Source organism: Vigna umbellata, chromosome 2 (genome assembly GCF_029865625.1).
Source record: "Vigna umbellata cultivar VRB3 chromosome 2, Vumbellata_1.0, whole genome shotgun sequence".
NCBI lineage: Eukaryota > Viridiplantae > Streptophyta > Magnoliopsida > Fabales > Fabaceae > Vigna > Vigna umbellata.
Window position 1 is genome coordinate 26,071,575 of NC_142166.1, and position 23,140 is coordinate 26,094,714.

Consider the following 23,140-nt stretch of genomic DNA (forward strand, 5'->3'; position numbering starts at 1 on the left):
ATATAATGAAATTTGAAGTTTGAAGTTTAGTTTGTGCATGGAAGTTGTTATGGTTTGAAGTAGGTAAGTACTACTTTTCATTGCCACCATCAACTATGTATAGGATTGCATGCATGTAGTGAGTTATTACATTTCATTTACGGATACAGTGCATAGCTTTTTTCTTTGATTGAGTAATTTTTTTTGAGAAAGTAAAAGATGTTGAGAGATGTTTTAATAGATGTATAAAAATGTTAACTCATTTATATAATAATTTATAATTTATAATAAATAAGAATTATTTTTTATTTTTTATTTATAAACTTAATTTGTTGAATTTTTTTAGAATTAAAAACCTAATTTTATTAATTAAAATTGATTTAAATAAAATAAAAAATGGAAAAAGTGAAGTTGTAGGGGATGCACGACTTCATCTATTGAAGTTGTGTCTCCCACAATTTAACTTTTTTCATTTTTTATTTTATTTAAATCATTTTTATTTATTAGAATTAGGTTTTTAATTAATATAATTCGAAAAAATAAAAAAAAATTTTAAAAAAAATTTCATTTGAATAAAAAAAAATTAAATTCCGTTTTTAAATCATAAATGTTAAGTAATTTATGTGTAAAATATTTTTAAACCACTTAATTCATGTATAAAGATATTAAAAATATAATTTGTATTGATTTATTTATAATTAAAATACAAAAAATTAATTATGTACTATTTAGATGTATTTAAATAGTTGTATAATTTTTCTATTTATTTTCTATTTATAAAATTAATTTGTTGAAATTTTTAAGACTTAAAAACCTAATTTTATTAATTAAAATTGATTTAAATAAAATAAAAAATGAAAAAAGTGAAGTTGTAGGGGGTGCACGACTTCATCTATTGAAGTCGTGTACCCCATCATTTCACTTTTTTTATTTTTTATTTTATTTAAATGATTTTTATTTATTAAAATTAGGTGTTTAATTAATATAATTCGAAAAAAAATAAAATAAAATTTTAAAAAAATTATACAAATTTCATTTGAATAAAAAAAAATTAATTATAACAATCAACCTATTATAAACATTTTAATATAAACTAGTATTTTAAATATGAATTATAGTAATATATATGTACTTGAAAGTAGGCATTGACTTTTATTTTTAGCCTTCCTATTCACTCTGCATGCCTCTCTTTACTTCTGCACCATTATTGATTCCTTCACGCTGCACCAATTAATTTTGATTCGTTCTCTGCATTCCATCTTTTCAAGCACGTGAAAGTGGGTATGGGCATCAATGCTTCGTCAATAAATTGGCGGAGGGAAGTTTAGAAGCATTGTATTCTTATTCTGATTTCTTTGTTCTATCACGGTGCAGTTTAGTTATATTCTTTTCTTTTACATCAAAGTCGGAAAAAGATATTCGTAATGGCTTTCGCACGTCATCTTCCCGTCGATATGTCCCTTCTACCTCTTCAAGACAAACACATTGTGAAGGCAATTTGGGAAGGCACTAAAAGAGTTCTTCAACCAAGAAGACATGCAATCTGGATAGCTAAACATGTCAACTGTTGAGAGGGTCGCACCTCACACAAAAGTTGTTTGCAAAATTAATGCAGTATATTACTAGGAAGTGACTCCTAGGTCGTCTCTCAAGGACCAATTTGGGTTCAGTCTCAGATCAACACGTAGTGGGGGGGTTTGTGACTTTTGGTTGCGGTAAAATTTAAACACGACTGAACTAAAATTCAAAACAGTAAAACAAAAATTAAAACAGTAAAACGAAAATACAATAAACAGTAAAAATAGAGAACAAAAAATTTTAAATATGAAAACAAAATCAACATTATAGCAGCAAAATATTTAGAACTAAATTACAGCGAGTGATAAAAAATGAAATCATCAACAACACAGTGCAAACAACAGTGGAAATTAAATTGCATACAAACAACAACAGAAATTAAATCGCAGCAGAATTTAAATCACATCAGTAAACGGAACAGTGAAATACACTACAAGAAAAATGTCATTTACATACGGATTATTATATATGGATTTTGATTTGTAGATAAAAATTTCATTATATACGGATTTTATATACGGATAAGTTAGATACGGATTTTTCCGTATATAATGAGAAAAAAATTTATATACAAATTTTCTGTATATAAAATCTATATGTAATGGTAACATCTTTTGGGAAAGATTTGTCAAAGATAAATCCATATATGAAATCTGTATGTAAGTAGTTATATACGGATTTTATAATAAATAATAAAAATAATTAAAAAACTAAACCTAATAGAAAACGTAAGAGTCAGAATCAATACTCCAAATTTCTCTTCGACTCCTTCTTCTTCCCTCTCGTCGAGCCATCGAGCCCCTCTTCTTCCTCACGAGCTCTTGTTCTTCCCTCTCGAGCTCTTGTTCTTCCCTCTCATCGAACCATTTTTATCCATCCCTTTTTCTCTAGCCTCGATTGAAATCCTAACCTCCACTGCAAACGCCTCTTTCGTGTTTCCCTCTCCTTGAACCCTAGCCGCTACCACGTGCTCCATTACAAGGTTGAGGGGACTGGAGACCGCTCCACCAGTCATGCCTCCTCGTTGGCTCTCCCCTTGGAACCCTAACTCATTCTTAGACTCACGTGGAGACGGACTGGAATGGTAGCGTCGAAGTCTCGTGCTTACTGACTAAAGCTTTCTCACTCACACTCTCTCACGGTCACTGGTAGAGAAGAAGAATGTCCCACACTAACTGTTCTTCTCGCTCACGCTCACTCAAAGAGAAGAAGTTCGTCCATTCTTCTCGTGTTCACTCACCTTGTTGGACATCATGCTCACTTGGGAGAGTTATTCGTTCAATCGGTAAGTTTCTTCGTTCAAACCTTCTTCTTTGCTCGTCCCCTAAATCCCTAAATCCTTAAGTCCATAAATCCCTCTCTTCTCTGTTGAGATTGATGCAGAATGGTCCGTTGTGGGGTTTGCGCAAAGATTCACTGAATATATTCGTTTGTTCTTGAATATGTAGTTGATTTTGATGAATAGAGCTTCTGAAATGTGAAAGACGGTGATGGACTTATTCCTAGGCCAAACCATGGAAGTGAGAGTGCAAAAGAAGAAGAGAGAGACTGGAGAGTGGGTCGCCGTTGATGCCAAGACCAAACCCCTCTTGGAGCTCCAGACGAGGTTAAATCACTTAGTTTTCTTCTTCATTACAATGTCCTATACTCTTATTTTCTGCTGTGAAACCTCAGACATTTGTCAACCATTATGCCAAGGAAATTGAAATTCCTACTTTGTATTTTGTATCATCAAATCTTATACTACATTTCATTGCTTTTTTTGTTTTGTTTTTCGTTGAAAGGGTAGGTAGTATGTTTTGGAAGTTAATTTTACCTCTAGTTGACGAATGTCTTCTTTATCTTTAAATGTGGAATGACAGGTGAAGTTTGCCTAAGACATTGTGGTCCTGTATTGTAGCTTTGCAACAGTTTGCTTCCCTACTTATCCTGTATTAGGTTCCTCCCTCTATATAGTTCATTGGTCTATCATGATCTCATTTCAATTTAATTGGCCATGGAGCTTTCTCATTCTAGTGTCTTCTAATTCTTAGTTCTGGTGCAAGTGTCTGGTTTGAAGTCCATCACATCTAAACATCTGGCATTGGCAAGTCAAGTAATTAGTTTCGTACATGTTATTATTCCTGGTTCAAACTCACTCACCTAAATGAAGTTTTTAATGCGTTTTCTCTGGGATGTATTGAGTTCTCTTAGGAGAAACCAACTAATGAGCAAAAGAAGTTTAGCCATGTTACTCCATTAATTTTAGCATCAGCGGATGAAGTGTCAACCCTTGGTTATCTTTCTTTAGAAGTCATTGAGCAGGTGAAACTTTTGTTGATTTGAACTTAGAATACAGATGTTCACTTCAATACTTAAGTATTTGTGGTTTGATCATATATATATTTGCAGGTTGAAGGTGAGGACCAGCGATTAAATGTTGTCAAAGCCAGTAAGATGAAACATTTGATGTTTAAGAGGCAGAATGAGCTTAAAGAATTTTACAGAGGATGCTTAGATTTTGGAAACGAGATACTCTTTGCATTTTTAACTTAGTCGTATTTTTGGGAAGACTTAAGCTCTAACCATGTCATCTTCAAATGACCACTAACCAGGTAGTAAATGTTGTATTTTCTCTTTGTTAATATTTCTTGTTCCACTTTTCAATATTTTTATTTGGTATATTATTGCTTCATAGTTACTGGAAGGGATGACTTTACCATTGATGATGGCAAGTTTACATGAATCTCAACCACTGTCTTGGCTTTTGAATAATGATAATCATCAATTATTGTTACCAAATGACTTTTGAATAATTTTATTGATACAAGAATTGGATAAGATAACATTTGCTGCCGTGTTATAGTTTGAGAGCATTGGTTATGGTTTATTGCTTGTGTTTATGTTATGATTTATTGTGAGTGATTTTGAACTGACTTTGTGAGTTAATTTGGGAGAAGAATGTTTTGGATGTGGGGTCTAGAAGCGGCATTCTTGCTATATGGTCAGCTCAAGCAGGCGTGAGGAAGGTGTATGCAGTGGAAGCGACGAAGATGTCAGAACATGCCCGTGCACTAGTCAAAGCGAATAATCTCCAGAATGTAGTTGAGGTCATCGAGGGATCAATGGAGGATGTTACCTTGCTTTAGAAAGGTTAGAATTAATGAGATCTGTTTAGTTTGTTTGATATAACTTTTTTTTTCTGGTTCTTGTGTACATTAATGATTTCAAAAATGACATTTACTCTGTGTAACATATTCTATAGTTTTCAATGGAATTGGTTAGCTTCAAAATTCTTATTTCATAGTCATTACTCATTAGTCAACAAATATAGTGCCAAACTTGTCTCATGAATTAAATACAAAACTACTCCGTGCTTGTCTATTTACATTAGATTCATTGTCTTGGCATGTAGTGCGCACTATGCTCATTTCATCACATTGCCAATGGTGATAATTTACATGTATAAATAATTTGGTTGTTGCCTGATGGTGATAATTTACATGTATAAAAAGACTATCCCTAGATGGCATGTATACTCTATAAAAGGGAAAGCCATTGGTTTGTTCATGGCATTTTTATTGACTCTGGGATTAGTGTGGAACCTGTGGAAAATAGCTACTACTTCTTTTTTCATATATATATATATATATATATATATATATATATATATACATATATATATATATATATATATATACATATATATATATATATATATATATATATATATATATAACTAGATTTAAACACTTTTGGTATACACTACGAGACTTTAAAATTACATTTCTTATACATAGAAGATAAATAACAAAAATGTACTTTATTAAAGTGGAACTTTTATGTTTGATATAAAAAATATAGACTTGGGCTGAAAGAAAAATTAAGATAGAGTTAGACACTCATATAAAAACATTAAAAGTTAGCTAAGCTTATTTTACTGTAAGACAATATTGTAAATTACGAAACTAAGATGAAAGATAATATTCTAAATGTTGAGATGTCCGAATAATTTTTCACTTTCTAGCATTATTAGTAAGAAGAAATAATTGTTTGATAACTTATTACTCTTTATATTGATAATCAGTGGAATATATAGCTTTGCTTTTCTTTCACTTACATTGTCTAGAACATGAGTTTTTGTTCAATGTTAGGTGCTTGCATTAAAGTATTTGCATTCCCTGCATGGGTTGAAATAGACACGTGGAAAGCTTGGTCTTGGTGCAAAGATGGTATTGATTGAGGAGAAATAGGTCCAGGGACTAAATAGGAAGTTGAAGTACGAGCTTGCTCTGGACATGCGGTGGAGAAAATGCAAGAGCTAATAAGTAAAAGTCAGGAAGACAGGTTAGTCTTTTCTTACCAGAATATCTTCCCCTCATGGCCATTTTCCAATGCATGTAGAGTTGGATTTCTTCTAAGGTTATTTACCAGACCCATAAAAAATTTACCAAAACATATTTAATGGAATAATAGCATTAGTCTTGATTATAAATTATGGATTTATCTTTAATTTTGGATGGTTCGTTGTGCTTAAACATTTATTGGTCTGTGATATATAGAATTTAAGTTATTTATCTTGTATTTATAATGACCACCCCACTATTTACTATCGTGGTGTTTTTGGATCAGTTGCTTTGCTAATATTTGAGACTTATTACTATAACACAAAATAGATTCAAATAAATTCTTTTGTTTGTGTGCAAGTGCACGTACTAAAACAAACCATAAATCTAAACTATTGGTTCCTGGCAACGCGTGTTACATGAAATCTTTTGAGATTGATCATGTATTGTTTATATGTAAGTTTTGAAAGACTTTTAATTTAATGCATGAATTTAAACATGCAGGTTATTAAGGAAACAATTGATTCCAATATTACAATAGAATACAAGTCAAACACAGTTGATGATTTACATATGAGGAAGCCAGATATTAGCAAAGCGAAGGAACTGCTGATTTGGGAACACAAAATCCCACTTAATGATGAAATTGGATTCTGAATAAAGATGAAGGTAAAGGGATGAAATTTTCCTTTAGGAAGGAGATTTATTCTAATCTTCCATTTCAGGCTATGAAGGAAGTTAATTAGCTTTTAGAAATGTTACCTTTAGAAGTTTAATTGTATATTGATTTACAATATGAAAATCAAAGTTAATTAGCTTTTAAAAATGTTACCTTTAGCAGTTTCATTGTATATTGATTTACAATGTGAAAATCAACTAAGATACACGTGATTGTTAATTTATTTAGATGTTCATACTTAACTTCATCCATGTTTGTACACAGTTTGATATTATTCAAACTAAAAAAATATTCAATTGTGTATGTCTATTATGTTGTATTTTTAAGTAATTCATGATTGATTTATGTATTGCATTAGTTGTAAAAGCAATTTGATGGTTGTATTTATCTCTAGTCAGATATATAAAACTCCTAAAAGCAATTTGGTGGTTGTATATATCTTTATTCAGATATATAAAACTCCTAAAAGCAATTTGGTGGTGTAATCTAGGATTACCTAATTTTTTTTTTAAAAAACTATAGTTATATACGGATATTCCATACGGATTTATCCGTACATAATTATATACGGATATTATATACGGATTTATCCGTATATAATTTATATACGGATTTATCCGTATATAATTTATATACGGATTTATCCGTATATAATTTATATACGGATAAATCCGTATATAATTTAGCTACGATAGTTTTATATACGGAATTTTATCCGTATGTAAGCCGTATATAACTAAGTGTTATATACGGATTTTGGACCTTATATACGGATTTTGGTTGTATGTAATTCAATTTTTTCTTGTAGTGATAGCATTGAAAATTCAGTAACACAAAATTAAATCAAACTGTTCATTGCATTAAAATTCATTACAACAAAGAAAATAAAAGAGGAACCTAACGTGCACTGTTGCTCAACCGTATCCTTCCATCTCCGTTTCAGACCCTACTGTCTGTGTACAGCTCACGACCCCTTACTCTTAACTGGACAGTGTCCAGCTTCTTTCCCTCACGAAGGCTCTCTACTCTACTCCTACCTACTCTACACTACTGGAGCGCTACTGGAAGAGAGAGGCTCTCCCAGGCCGTCACCCCATACCCTTCTGGCTGCTCCCACTCCCCCTTTTATTGTTGCCGTGAGGTGCTTTTCCAAGAAAGACAAAAATAAAATTGTGCTTTTTCCAGCAGCTTTTCCGTGTGTTTGTCTCCCTGGCACCTTTGTTTTTTTCTTCAATCTATGCTAAAAGTAAACAAAGGTAGGCCCTCCAATTGTGTTGTCTGTGTGTTTCTTCTGCTTTGGACACCCCTGTGCTTCCCATTCTCCTGTTGGACCTCCTCCAATGAGCGTGCTCCGTGTGCATCTAAAGTTGGACCAAGGCAAGACTGTGAGCTCCTCTTTTGTTTGCTGGATGTGCAGGCTGTGATTGGAAACTGGAACGTGAAGCTGCTGCTGGGCGCTGCTGCCACCGTGAGCTTTCTCTTGGACCGTGGTGGACCTCGCTGGACGTGAACGCACACCAACGCTGCCTCCCCTTCTTTTCTCTGCGTGAATCCAAGCTGAACCAGCTGCTGCACCCACAAGCTTCTGCCTGCTCTCGGTGAAGTGTTGGTGCTGCTGGATGCAAATGCTGCTGCTGGATCAGTTGGGATGAAGCCAGACCGTGACAGCACCCCAAACTGCTGGACCGCTTATTGGACAGTGAAGGACTCACTCCAAGCTGCTGGAACAAAATGAACGCGTGCCTTCCTCTCTTTGTTGCTATAGTCGGACGTGTTGCTGCCATCTTCATTCACGCTGCAGGTGGTTGCTTCAACAAGGTGTTGGACCGTCTCCTCCAAGTGCTGTTAGATGTTGAAACTCTCCAAAGCTCTTCTCCATGTGGCCGTGAAGTGTGTGTGCTGAAAACGTGAGCTGCCAAAATGAATGGCCGTGTGGCATGTGTTCCAAGTTCTTCTACGTGAAATGAGTGGCCACAAACTAACAAAATAAATTAGCATAACACTTCTCCCAACCAAACCGTGAATGGAATGTGGTCCCCTCCATCATTTCACTTCAAGTCCATGCTTTGGTGTTTGCCAACGTGAATTGTCCATGGGGCCATGCTATTGTCTTCCAAATTATTTTGAGAAAACCGTGAGCACTTGCAACGTGTGGTCCCCTTCTTTCACTCCAATTGATTTACTTCTTAAAGGAATCCAAGCAATGGCCGTGACATTTACTTAGAAAATGTGGCAGCACACTTGTTATCTTCCAGCTATAAAATCGTGAGCTTCATTTCAATGTGGTCCCCTCCATTTTGCTTCTTCCCTTGCTGGACCACGTGCTGATTTCTTCTTTGGACACCCCCTTCCTTTGGATGAAGCTGCTTTTGGGACGCGTGGTCTAGTGTTGGACCGTGGCTTCTTCGTGCGTGCCAAGTCCTTTTGATGTCCATGGCTTAGTGTGGCAGCTACTGCACGTCCACGGGTTTTTAAACCCTCATGTGCCAAGCTAAAAAAAAAATGCATGATGCCTCTCTTTGCTGGACACTCCAATTCAATTTGTCCATTGGGCCCGCTGCTTTTTTTTTCTTTTCACTAAATCAAGCCCCTTGGACGTCGGCTGCACCTCCTAATTAATTTCCCATGCCTTCTTGTGTACCCTTCTTTTATGGAGACTCTTGAATTATGTGACAACCCTCCAAATGTCCCAAATATTATCCAACAATTTTCCTACAATTAATAATGAAAATAATTAGCTCAAATAATTCAAATTAATTAAAATAAGAATTTTTGGTCAAATTAAGCACAATTAGCAAAAACGAAAAAATACTGGACATTTAAGCACAATTCCATGATTAAATCTGGAACAATAAACTAAGTGAAATCAATAAAATATTGACTCATCACAACGAACTCGATCAAAGAGTCATGAATGTACTAGAAGCAACAAGGTTTAGCCATATTTTGAAAGTTTAAAATATGGAAATAAATCACCTGCTAGTAACTGCTTTGGTTAAGAGGTGGAGAATGGAGACTCATACTTTCCACTTGCCTCTTGGGGAAACCACTATAACACCAGAAGATGTTGCATTGCAACTCGGGCTTCCGATTGAAGGTCATGCTATTACTGGCATTAGTAGTGGTCCTCTTACATTTTTTTTGTCAACAACTACTAGGAGATGTTCCTCCGGAGAACAATGTGAGAGGCAATGATAACAGTTGAAAAACTGTTACTTTTATACTTAAAATTGACCTTAAAGACAACCTTTATGACTTAGAAACTAGCTTGGAATCATGGTTTTGTTTATGTTTTTTAAATGAGAGTTGGATGGGTTTTATGCTTGGTTTCCTTGTTTTTGCAAGTTTTAAGATGAATTGGATGAAAGAAGTGAAGTAGGCAGAAGTTGGAATCAAAAAAGAAAGTGAAAAGTGCACAAAAAGAGAAGACGCGATTACCGCTCAGCGGAAATAACCGCTGAGCGGCGTTCTTAATCCCGCAGCAACTGTTGAGGGGAAAACACAGCTGAGCGCCAATCTGAAGTGCCGCACTTACTGCTGAGCGGTAAAAATCGCTGAGCGCCATTTTTATGGGCCTTGGGCCACTTTTCTGTAACTTTTAGAATACTATATAAGGTCTTAGTCGACCTAGGTCAGTCATATTTGGCTGGAACGAAGCAAAAACACACTCTTTCACCCCTTGGAGGAGGATTTTGGATGCTAAAGCTCCTTTCTCAACTTTCTAGGGTTCTATCTTTCATTCTTTCATTGTTTTTCATCTAGTTTCACCATGAATAGAGTTGGATGGAGAAAAGAAAAAGGAAAATAGGAAAATAGGAAAGAGAAAAAGGAGAAGAATATGAGTTTGGTAAACAATGCCTCAACCAAAGAAGTTGTCCAACCTCAAACCTTAAAAGTTTCTACAAATCTTTTGCTTGGACAACCTCATTTTCTTCTCTATTGCAAAGAGGCACTTGTTTCAGTAAATTATGAACTTGGTTCTCTACCAAAGGGGTTGAAAAAACTTTTAAAAGAATTTGATGATGTATTTCCTAAAGAGGTACCAAGTGGATTACCACCTTTGAGGGGAATAGAACATCAAATAAATCTGGTGCCTAGGGCAAGCCTTCCTAATAGGCCAGCCTATAGGACCAATCCCATGGAAACAAAAGAGATAGAGAAACAAGTTAATGAATTATTGAACAAAGGGTGGATCCAAAAGAGGTTAAGTCCTTGTGTTGTGCCTGTGTTGTTGGTTCCTAAGAAGGACGGATCTTGGAGAATGTGTACAGATTGTAGGGCCATCAACAATATAACTGTTAAATATAGGCACCACATTCCTAGATTAGATGACATGTTGGATGAATTACAAGGAGCAAACATTTTCACTAAAATTGATCTCAAAAGCGGATATCATCAAATAAGAATTCAAGAGGGAGATGAATGGAAAACCGCTTTCAAGACCAAGTTTGGTTTGTATGAATGGTTAGTCATGCGCTTTGGTTTGACCAATGCTCCAAGTACATTCATGAGGTTGATGAATCATGTCCTTAGGGAATGCATAGGGAGGTTTGTAGTGGTCTACTTTGATGATATCTTAATCTATAGTCAAGGTCTTCAAGAGCACCTTAGCCATGTTAAACTAGTCTTGTTTCTTCTTAGAGAACATCATCTCTTTGCCAACTTTGACAAATGTACTTTTTGTCAAGAAAGTGTAATTTTCCTTGGATTCAAAGTTGGAAAAGAAGGTGTACATGTTGATCCTGAGAAGATCAAGGCTATACAAGAATGGCCAACCCCTAAAACAGTAGGAGAGGTGAGAAGTTTCCATGGATTAGCCAGTTTTAATAGAAGATTTGTAAAAGACTTCTCCACCCTAGCTGCTCCTTTGAATGAACTAGTCAAGAAAGATGTTCCTTTTCTTTGGGGTGATAAACAAGCTTTATCTTTTGAGACCTTGAAAAATAAGTTAACTCATGCACCTATTCTAGCCTTGCCTAATTTTTCCAAAGCCTTTGAACTAGAATGTGATGCATCTGGGGTAGGGATAGGAGCTGTTTTAATTCAAGAAGGTCATCCCGTAGCCTACTTTAGTGAAAAACTTAGGGGACCTACTTTAAACTATCCTACCTATGATAAAGAGTTATATGCCCTCATTAGAGCTTTAAAAACTTGGGAGCATTATTTAGTAATTCGAGAATTCATCATACACACTGACCATGAATCTCTCAAGTATATTAAAGGGCAAGCAAAGCTAAACAAGAGACATGCCAAGTGGGTGGAATACTTGGAGCAATTTCCTTATGTCATCAAACACAAAAAGGGGAGTACTAATGTTGTTGCGGATGCTTTATCTAGAAGACATGCATTATTAGTAACTCTAGGCTCACAAATATTAGGATTTGATGATATAAGAGAACTATATGAAAATGATGAAACATTTGCATCCACTTATTTTTCATGTCTTAAGAAGCCTTTTGATGGATTTTATCTTTCTGAGGGGTATCTTTTTAATAAAGGAAAACTTTGTATACCCCAAGGATCCATTAGAAAACTTCTTATTAGAGAGAGTCATGGAGGAGGACTCACGGGCCATCATGGAGTTGATAAAACTCTAAACATTTTGAAAAGTAAATTCTATTGGCCACACATGAGAGTGGATGTTTAAAGGCATTGTTCTAAATGCATAGCTTGTTTACAAGCTAAGTCAAAAATTATGCCTCATGGACTCTATACACCTCTTCCTATAGCTAATACCCCTTGGGAGGACATAAGCATGGATTTTGTTCTAGGATTGCCAAGAACTCAAAAGGGGTATGATTCTATATTTGTGGTAGTAGATCGTTTTAGTAAAATGGCACATTTTATACCCTGCCACAAAGTAGATGATGCTAGCTATATATCTAGACTCTTCTTCAAAGAAATAGTGAGATTGCATGGCTTACCCAAAACCATAGTGTCTGATAGAGATGTTAAGTTCCTAAGCCATTTTTGGAAAACTTTATGGGAAAAGCTAGGAACTAAACTTCTATTTTCTACCACATGTCATCCACAAACTAATGGGCAAACTGAAGTAGTAAATAGATCTCTATCTACTTTGTTAAGGGTAATATTAAAAGGTAATAATAAAAGTTGGGATGATCATCTACCTCATATTGAATTTGCTTATAACAGAGTAGTTCACAAGACTACTAATCTTTCTCCTTTTGAGGTTGTTTATGGTTTTAACCCTATTACACCTCTTGATTTACTACCCCTTCCAGAATCATCTTCTTTTCTTCATAAAGAAGGTGTATCTAAAGCGGAGTTTATCAAGAAATTACATGAGAAGGTTAAAACCCAAATCGAAAAACAAACCCAAACATATGCAGAGTATAACAACAAAGGGAGAAAGAAAATAGTTTTTGAAGAAGGAGACTTAGTTTGGCTTCATTTGAGAAAGGAAAGATTTCCCTCTCAACGAAAGTCCAAACTTAGTCCAAGAGGAGATGGTCCTTTCAAAGTGGTCAAAAAGATAAATGATAATGCATACATATTAGACCTTCCTGAAAGTTATGGTGTCAGTCCTACTTTTAACATCTGCGATTTAATTCCTTTCACAGGAGATGATCAACAGGATGAAGCAGATCTAAGGACAGATCCTTTTCAAGAGGGAGGGTCTGATGGAAAACCATCAAGAAATCACATTGGACCTCTTACTAGAGCCATGGCAAGGAAGATTCAAGAAGAAGAAGGATCACCTAACATTTTACTTCTATGGAAGGTTACTTATAAAAATCATTCTTCTCTTAACTAAAGCACTTATACTTTGTTTTGTAGGAACTAATAAATCTTGGAGACCATGATTGAGCCATCCAAGAAGTTAAATCAATAAAGGCAAGCAAAGGAGCCAAAAAGGGAGGTGCTTGCGGAATGGGAAATGCATCAGCATTTTTCACCCGAGAGAAGACCAATCCACGTGACTTGGCTGATTTGGAATGAAGCATGCACCTTGCTGGCTGAGCTGGAATGAGGCATGGACCTTGCTGGATCAAAATGAAAGTGCCTCCTATGCTAAATAATTTGAATTTAGGAGGGAATTAAATCAGAAATTAGGCTCCTCTTCACCTATAAATAAGAGGGCCTTTTCTTTGTATTTTTGCACTTTTGAGCTTAATGATATGCTGCAGAATTTGCTTTCTAGCTTTTGTGCTCTTAAGTCACCTTTGATTTACTACTTCTTCTCCTTTCCTCAAGCTTCCTTCCTCTATAGGAAGGCCCTCTGAGCTGTGAGGCTTCACTCATACACCTTTCCTCCATTAACACACCTCAAATACTGCATCATTTCATCATAAAAACTCTCTCCTCTTGGACGTTCACGGTCCTACATTAAACAACCAAACCTTTCCTTATTTTTCTCTCTCTCCCACCATGTAAATAAGACAAAAGAAAATTAAAAGCAACAAAAGAATTTGCATAGCTGCAGCACACACCCAGGACGTGGAAAGGCTCCTCTTTTCAACCTTCTTTTACCAAATTACATGCACACAAAGTATTAAAATAATATTACACTACTATACCTTTCTCTTTCCTTATTTAATGCATGAAAACAAGCAATAGAAAGAGACCAAAACTCATTCACGTACAAGCTCCATAAATGTGAGGTTGCACACATAGCTCACGGCCAACACATCACATTTTCCTCTTTCTTACTTCATGGTGGTCCCACATGTCAAGGTGGAAACTAAAAAGAAGCTAACAGTCTTTCTGGACTTGGAAGGATTTGAACTAGAAATCAAGTATACACCCCACGCTTGCACACAAACAACAATCGGTAAACCAAACTCCAACAATTGATAGGTTTAATTGCTTCCTTTGTCCCCAGTTTGGTTGAATTGTGTCAAATTCATCCTCATTTTTAAAAAAGTTTCATTGTCGTTCTCACGTGGTATAAAAGTGTCAATTGAATCCAAACATAGAAAAAATGTGTGTCAAAGTAGTCATTTTTCCTATATCTCTGTGTCTTCCTTTCATATGTCACTTCTCTGGAGCTATGAAAAGCCTTAAATTGGATAAGGTAAAATGAATATCTGTACTTGATTGTATGAAAGGAAGACACAGATATATAGGAAAAATGACTACTTTGACACAAATTTTTTCTATGTTTGGATTCAATTGACACTTTTACACCACGTGAGGACGACAATGAAACTTTTACACCACGTGAGGATGACAATGAAACTTTTTTAAAAATGAGGATGAATTTGACACAATTCAACCAAACTGGGGACAAAGGAAGCAATTAAACCTATATTTAAGTACTCTTTTAACTCTTTTCAATAATTTTAACTCTTTTCAATAGTGTTGGCACACACATGTATCTCATTGGCTATCACATGGCCAATGTTAATGCTCATATCTCTGAGCACACAGTATAGAAGAAGTGCCCTACTAACAGTGATGTCTGAAACATGGGAGCATGGCTGAATGTTGGCATGAGAGAATGTCATCCAATACTTTGCTAGAGGAGTTAAATCAGTCCTCCTAATATTCAGCACTACACCATTTATGTTCCTCTAGAAGATTCCTCCAGGTACACATAGAACATTGTCCACATCATCAAAATCAGTTCCTTCCTCCATGTAGAGAGCGAACTGACACTGCTCACCAACCCATTTAGTATCTAAAAATCTGTTGATAGAGTCAGGATCATAGCGAATGGTGTGGCCTCTAACATAGCTCAAGTAATCTTCAGCAGGATGATTACCCGACCTCCTTGCATTGGTGTAAAATTCTTTCACCACTGCTATGTTAGCTGGTGCAGGGTATGCGGCTAGTCTCCTACAGTTCTTGCTCACCAATTGCTCTCCAAACTGTGGAGTAAAATTAGCAATCGGTCCAGCTTTCCTTTCCATTAGGAGCCTCCTGTCTTGGACAATCTTGAAGTGCTTCTCATGCTTGCGATAAAGGAACTTGCTAGAATGGGTATGTTATAATTCCCTATCCTTCCTCTTGGAAGCAGTAGTCTCGAATCTCTTGCTTGAAGAGGAGGTCATCCCTACATCAAACACAATTCATAAAACCAAAAGACATGTTGTTAATGATTAATAAAACAAAAACAACACCCCAGAACCATGCCAAACCACCACTGAGGGCAAACAGAGCCCCTCAGCGCAACCTGCACATCCAACCAGCAAGCAAAGGAAGCATAAAAGCAACTCTTCCAGAATCGCGCTCTGGGGAAATTTCTGTTGAGCTGTGATTCTACAGATTTTTCAAAACTTCTTTTTGAAAGTCCTATTCTCCACCCACATGCAATCTTCTTATTTCCATACCCAAATCAAGAATTTTAATCAGTTCAAACAACAATTAATTCATCAAATCATGCATAAAAATCAAAATCCCTAAAGAATCATGCTTAAACTACTATGTTCATATCAATTCATGCTTTCAAGAACCCTATAATTAAAATTGCTTGAACTTACGTGGGTGGAGATGCTAGATGAATGAAAAATGCTTTAAGAATTTGAAGAAATCAGCCCCCAATTGCAGTGCTCTCACCAAACCCCAAACTTGGATGGAACTGGAACGAAGCAAACACTCTCTCTTCCACCCCTTTGAAGGAGGATCTTGGATGCTCAGGCTTCCTCTTCACCTTTCTAGGGTTTTATCTTTCATTCTTTCATTGTTATTCATCTAGGTTCACCATGAATATGGTGAACTAAACTTTGTATGTTTGTTGGGGAATCAATGTAATCTTTTGAAGCTCTCATATATGGAATTTGTTTTTACATCTTTTATTTAAGATCTATGCTTTCCTTCATCATTAGTTAGGGTTTTTCCTCTTTGCTTAATGCTTGCGTTGTTTAACTCATTCGATGCATGATTATTGGTTTTGTCGATACGGGCACGTACGGGGAAGTCTAGATCCGGGGAATCTCTCCCAATATTATATTGGTTGTCCTTAAGCTCCTGCACTTGATGAACTAATTATTAGGAATGCTAGGAATTGTATGAACTCGTAATTAGGGAGAAGCCTTCTTGAAAGGTACTTTAGAGAGTGACATTAACAACGATGATTTGAATGTTGAATTCCTAAAATATATGAGAGTGGATAAGATGAAATTGACCCCCAACAACATATTCATACATATATTTCATTGAAAGTGTTTATCTTTTGATTTTGCCATTGATCAAAACCTCATGCATACATGTTTATTTTCGTCTTTTGCATATAAAAATCCAAATATTTCGTCCTTAAGTCTTAGCTAATCAACAAACCACACAACTAAACTAGGCTGTGAGTCCTTTGGGAAGAACGATACTTGGTCTTACCAAGTTTATTACTTGAACGATTCGGTCATACTTGCCGATTGTAAAACAAGTTTGTGACATCATATTTTGGTGATCATAAATTTGTCCATCAAGTTTTTGGCGCCGTTGCCGGGGACTCTGGTTTAACTGGTTAATTTGTGTGATTATTGATTATCTTTGACTTTAATTTTGAATTTCTGTTTTTATTTTTCTGTTTTTATTTTTTCTGTTTTTATTTTTTCTGTTTATATTTTATTTTATGTTTTTATCTTCTATCTTGCTATCTTTTATCTTCTTATCATTTATTCTTTGTATCTTCTCTATCTTTTTGTGCTAACAAATATTTTTTAGGGTTTTGTGCCTAATGTCTGCAGAATGTAATTTGGTCAAGAATTTAACTATATGGGCACTCAATTCTACCAAAGTAATCTCAACCACTGGTGGGAACATGACTCAAGCATGGATCAAAGCCAATTTTGGCAAGCTGCCGGACAATTTGAGAACCAACCACAACAACAAAGGCAGCAACAAAGCTTTAAAATCAACAAAGGGAAGCACGAGATCTCTTCATTTAGACAAGGCATGGAAGAATCACTGGGGCATGCATGGGACAGGTATAAAAGTCTATTACGAAAGACTCCCACGCATGGATTTAACGAAGGAGAAGTAGTCCTAATCTTCCTTGGAGGTCTTGGTTCACAAACCATGATGATGCTTAACGCCTCAGCTGGAGGCAATATCAAATGGAAGACTCCAGAGGAAGCCACAGAAATAATTGAAAACATGACTACTAATAACAATAAGTGGAACAGTGAAAGAGGAGCTCCTATTCAACAAAAAGGAGTTCTACAGTTGCAATCCAATGATGCCTTGATAGCTCAGAACAAGTTAATAACTCAACAATTGGAGAATCTCTCAAAGATACTTGAACAATTGCCACAAGAGTTAAAGACTGTTGCACAGGTACAATCCCAGTTATGCGAATTGTGTGGAGGTGACCATATCAATGGTCAATGTGCCTTTCCAGTTGAAGCCGTAGAGGATGTAAACTACATGACCAATCAGTACCGTCAAGGGTGGAAACCACACCCAAGTATTGGTCAAGGACAAAGTGGGCAAGTTGGACAATCAGGGCCATTTCATAAGCAACAACAGCAACAACCAACCTTATGGCAACAAATGTCTACACTTAATGAAAGATCAACAAGGTTGGAAGAAACTCTGCAGCAATTCATACAGAAAACTGAATCTTCTCAAAAGAGCACTGAAGCTGCTATTAAGAACTTGGAGATTCAAATGGGTCAGATTACCAAGCAATTGGAAGAAAGGCCTGATAAAAATTTTGGGGCTAATACTGAGGTTAACCCCAGGGAAGAATGTGAAGTGCTAGTGAGTGTAAATGTTGAAAAAGTTGAGTTGGAAAAAGAAGAGAGAGAAGAGAGAGAAGAGAAAGAAGAAGAGAAAATTTGTGTGAAAATAAAGAAGTTGAGAAGAAAAAGAAAAGGGAAGAAAAAAATAAAAGAAAAGAAAAAGAGAAAATTTAGGGAGAGAAAAAGGAAGAAAAAGAAGATGAGAGGAAAGAAGAAGAAATCATATGAAAATCACATCCTCATCTAAAGAAGAATCATAGGAAGGAAAAGAAATTCAAGTGCTTTATGGAAATCTTCAAGAAATTGGAGATTAAAGTTCCTATGTTTGAGACATTGCAACAGGTTCCTGGTTTGATCAAATTTCTGAAGAAGTTCAATAGAAAGAAGAAAAAGAAGAAGGAACTTGAGGTTGGGTCAAGCTAATGACGTTAAAAGAGCGCTTGCTGGGAGGCAACCCAGTGATTTAAGAACTTTTGATTTTATTTTGGTTTTGTAATTTTTAATTTGTGGACTTTATTTTTGTAACTATTTTGTTGGAGATAGCATCTACTGAAGGATGCTAGGTGGTTAAGTATCTACTGAAGGATACTATGTTTGTAATACCTACTGATGGGTGTTGGTAAGAAAATTTTGCACCTACTGATGGGTGTTGGTGGATTTTGGGTCAGGCTCGTGACGTTAAACAAGCGCTACCTGGGAGGCAACCCAGTTGATTGAATATTTCTGTTTGTTTATTTTAGTTAGGGTTTGCATAAGCATTTTAAACATTGAATTGCAGGGAACCAGTGAGGAGCATGTATGGGAGGCACGTAGGTTAAGAAAAGAAGGAGAAGAGCACATCACGAAAGTGCCGCTGAGCGGTAATTTACCGTTGAGCGGGACTCTCGCAGATGGGCTTTAGTTCCCCTTAGCGGGACCCGAGCCCATTAGGGTATTTTTAAACCCTAAGCTGCGCAAATTCTTATACTTTCAGGTTTTTCTCTGCACAAACACTCCCACATACCTTCTCCAAGGTTTTCCACATCTTTTCACTCTTCCCTCTTAAGAAAATTTCTCTTCCACTCACTTTTTCACTAGTGTGCCATCAAAGTTTGGGGTTGGAAGAGAGCATTCTAGCTTGGAAGCATTCTCATTGCATTTAGTATCTCTCCACCCAAGTAAGTAAAATGCATTTTGTTCATTTTAGGGTTCTTGAATTTGAATGTGATTGTCAAAGCATGAATATTTAGGGGTTTTGATTTCTATGCATGATTTGATGATATATTTGATGTTTGAACCGATTAAACTGCATGATTATGAACTGGAAAACTGAAAATTGCATTTGGGTGGAGTTAGGACAGCTTTAAAACAAGATTTTAAAAAAATCTGCAGAGTTACCGCTGAGGGGTAAACTGCCGCTGAGCGGCACTCTGCCAGATTTGGTTTTTCTGATTTTTTGTGATCTGGAATGTGGCACTGGTGGCGTTGAGGGGAAATTCTGGCCCTCAGCGGTGGTTTAGCTTCGAAAGGAATTATGTTCTATGTTTTACTAATGATTAACATCATGTTCTGTGGTTTTGTATTTGTGTTTGAATGTAGGAATGGCATCCTCTTCAGGAAAGAGATTTAAAACCATGGCAACCAAGAGAAAGGAAAAGGAACCAGAGCAACCCCACTCTAGCAGGTTCCTCTCTAGGAAACATGAGAAGCACTTTAGGGTGGTTCAGGACAGGAGACTTCTGATGGAGAGAAAGGTTGGAATGATACCTAACTTTGCTCCTCAATTTAGAGAACAAGTGTTAGGGAATGACTGGGGAAAGCTAGGCACCTATCCTGCACCTGCTAACATAGCTGTGGTGAAGGAATTCTACACCAATGCAAAGAAGATTGGTGATTATCCAGCTGAAAATTATTTGGGCTATGTCAGAGGCCATGCTATCAGGTATGATCCTGATTCTATCAATAACTTCCTGGATACTGTGTGGGCTGGTGAGCAGTGCCAGTTTGCTCTTTGCATGGAGGAAGGTGCTGATTATGAGGATGTGGAGAGAGTACTATGCATACCTGATAATGATGGACAAATTTGTAAGCACCAAAATATGATGTCACAAACTTGTTTCACAATCGGCAAGTATGACCGAATCGTTTCAAGTAATAAACTTGGTAAGACCAAGTATCGTTCTCCCAAAGGACTCACGGCCTAGTTTAGTTATGTGATTTGTTGATTAGCTAAGACTTAAGAACACAATAATTGAAGTTTAATATGCAAAGACGAAAATTAAATATGTATGCATGAATTGATCAATGGCAAAGACAAAAGATAAACACTTTCAATGGAATATATGAATGAATATGTTGTTGGGGGTCAATTTCATCTCATCCACTCTCATATATTTTAGGAATTCAACATTCAAATCATCATTGTTAATGCCACTCTCTAATGTACCATTCTAGATGGCTTCTCCCTAATCAAATAGTTCATACAATTCCTAGCATTCCTAATGATTAGTTCATGAGTGCAGGAGCTTAAAGGCAACCAATATAATATTGTCAGTATAATATTGGGAGAAATTCCCCGGATCTAGATTTCCCCGTACGTGTCCGTATCAACAAAACCAATAATCATGCATTAGAATGAGTTAAACAATGCAAGCATTGAGCAAAGAGGAAAAACCCTAACTAATGATGAAAGAAAGCATATGTCTTAATTCAAAGATGTACTCAACAAATCCATATATGAGAGCTTCAAGAGATTACTTTGATTCCCCAACAAACATACAAGGTTTAGTTCACCATATTCATGGTGAACCTAGATGAATAACAATGAAAGTATGAAAGAATAAACCCAATAAAGTGGAAGAGGTAGCCTGAGCATCCAAGATCCTCCTTCAAAGGGGTGAAAGAGAGAGTGTTTGCCTCGTTTCTGCCAAAGATGCCTAACTATAGGACGTGCAAGCCCTTATATACTAATCTAGAGTTACAAAAGATTACAAAAGTCCAAGCCCAAAAAGTGCCGCTCAGCGGTATTTACCGCTCAGCGGTGATTGCGCGTCTTCTTTCTTCCCCTCAGCGGCCATTTTGCCCCTCAGCGGTTCCAACGTCACCTCTTGAGTGCCGCTCAGCGGTAGTTTGCCGCTGAGCGGTGCCTTCGACTTCTCCTTTTTGCACTCTTTCTTGTCTTTTCTAATGTCCTCTCTCTTATTCTTCACTTCTTTCACCAAATTCACCTCAAAACCTGCACAAGAACACTTAAATCAAGCATAAACCTGTCCAGCTCTCTTATTTCTGAAAATATAAACAAAAGGCATGATTTCAAGCTAGTTTCTAAGTCTAAAGGTTGCTTTTAGTATCAACTTTAAGCATGAAAATAACAGTTTTTCAACTGTTATCACAACCCCAAACTTAGAACTTTGCTTGTCCTCAAGCAAATAAAATGTAACTCCATCTCCAACCAATTCATATGATGGTTCACTCATTCAAAATCCTCTTTCAAGATAAGTAATAACTTCACTCAAACTTAAGACCAAGAGTTCAATCAAGATGTGCACATGCTTTAGTGTTCACAAAGTCATTTAAATTCCAACAAATGCTATTTTTCATGAATGATCAATCAATTAAGCATGGATGTTCATGTGCTTATGGAATATTTCCTCACTAGGTAAGTGTTTTTCACTCAACACACAAGTGTATAAGAGGTAAAGTGTTTCACTCATTCACTCCACTATCACAATGTCACATGAATCAACTTTGCCTTTCATTTAACCACAATCAAATACATTCACAAGCATGCATCATCACAAGGACTTTTCAATGGCTTATAATGTGGCTGGGCTAACAAGAAAATTGGTTTTTCTGGATCACAAAATCCTTGAGTTAAGAGAATCATAACAACACAATCTTCTTATTCATTCCCAACTTTCTTTTGCCTTTGCTTTTGCATTTGCATTGAGCTTTGCTTCTTTTTCTTTTCTTTTGCATATTCTTACTTTTTAGCTCTTAGCTCAATGCTTTTTCCTTTTTCATGTTTCCCCAATAACCCCAAACTTGAACATTTAACAATACCACACAAGATCTTCTACTTAACTCAAGGTAAAGATTTTCAATCAAGGGTGTTCAGTGTATATTTAAGGCTAAGGGTTCAAAGGATAGAACACAACGTGTTCTCTTTTAGAAGGCTAACTTTATGAATTTGGCCAATAAAAAGGGTTTCAAAAACACGGCCTTTGATCATATGATGCAAAACAAGCAATTGATTCAATCATAGAAAACCTGGGCAAAGTCATTCATGCTTTCAAAGTAATAGCATTCAACAATAACAACTCTGGAGCTCAAAACCTCACATATAAGCTCATTCACATTTGACATGCACATCCTGCTTAATTTCACAATCACAATCATGATATTATGCATTTGTTCACAAAGCTTGTGAATCACCTGTATAAGCATTTTAATGTGCACATCATCTCAACATCAATCAATCAATAAGCATCATCAAGCATTACTTATCACACAATCACAGTTAATAGCAAACCATCATAACAAACCAGGTGTTCAATAGAGTACATCAAACCCTAATCTAAAAACAAAAACAAATAAGTTCAGAAAACTTAAACCACAAAAGCATAATCATATGATAGCATTCATCAGTAAATGCTATCTCAGCTCCTCATCAGTCCGAGCTGTCCTCTTCCTCTTCATCATCATCTTCATCAAATGCATCCTCCTCCTCAGCTTCATCTTCATCCATGTCTCGGGCTGAAGCTTCAGCTGCTTCAGCTCCTCCATGCCATGGTTCTTCTGGCCAAGCTACCACATTATGGAATTCATCCATAGTCCACCTGTGTGCTGGAGGGGTATCATACATCCCCACTATCATCTCAGCCGTGGCCACCTGCCCTCTGTGGATGGACTGCAACTGAGCACCTATAAGAGACATATACATGTCCCTCATCTGGAAT

At 36.2% G+C, this 23,140-nt stretch overlaps 1 long non-coding RNA gene across 12 annotated transcripts; it reads left to right on the top strand.

Annotated features, from left to right (window-relative positions):
• The first annotated feature begins 2,283 nt into the window (after window positions 1-2,283).
• LOC148203701 (uncharacterized) lies at window positions 2,284-6,803 on the top strand. 12 transcript variants are annotated; one of them, XR_015784245.1, is made up of 8 exons: window positions 2,286-2,842; window positions 3,006-3,495; window positions 3,591-3,652; window positions 3,751-3,861; window positions 3,949-4,151; window positions 4,497-4,689; window positions 5,691-5,883; window positions 6,387-6,803. It is a non-coding gene; the product is annotated as an uncharacterized LOC148203701 (long non-coding RNA). The 12 variants fall into 12 exon arrangements; XR_015784246.1 differs by having other exon boundaries at window positions 3,006-3,488; XR_015784243.1 differs by having other exon boundaries at window positions 2,288-2,842; window positions 3,006-3,163; window positions 3,420-3,495; window positions 3,591-3,861.
• The last annotated feature ends 16,337 nt before the right edge of the window (window positions 6,804-23,140 follow it).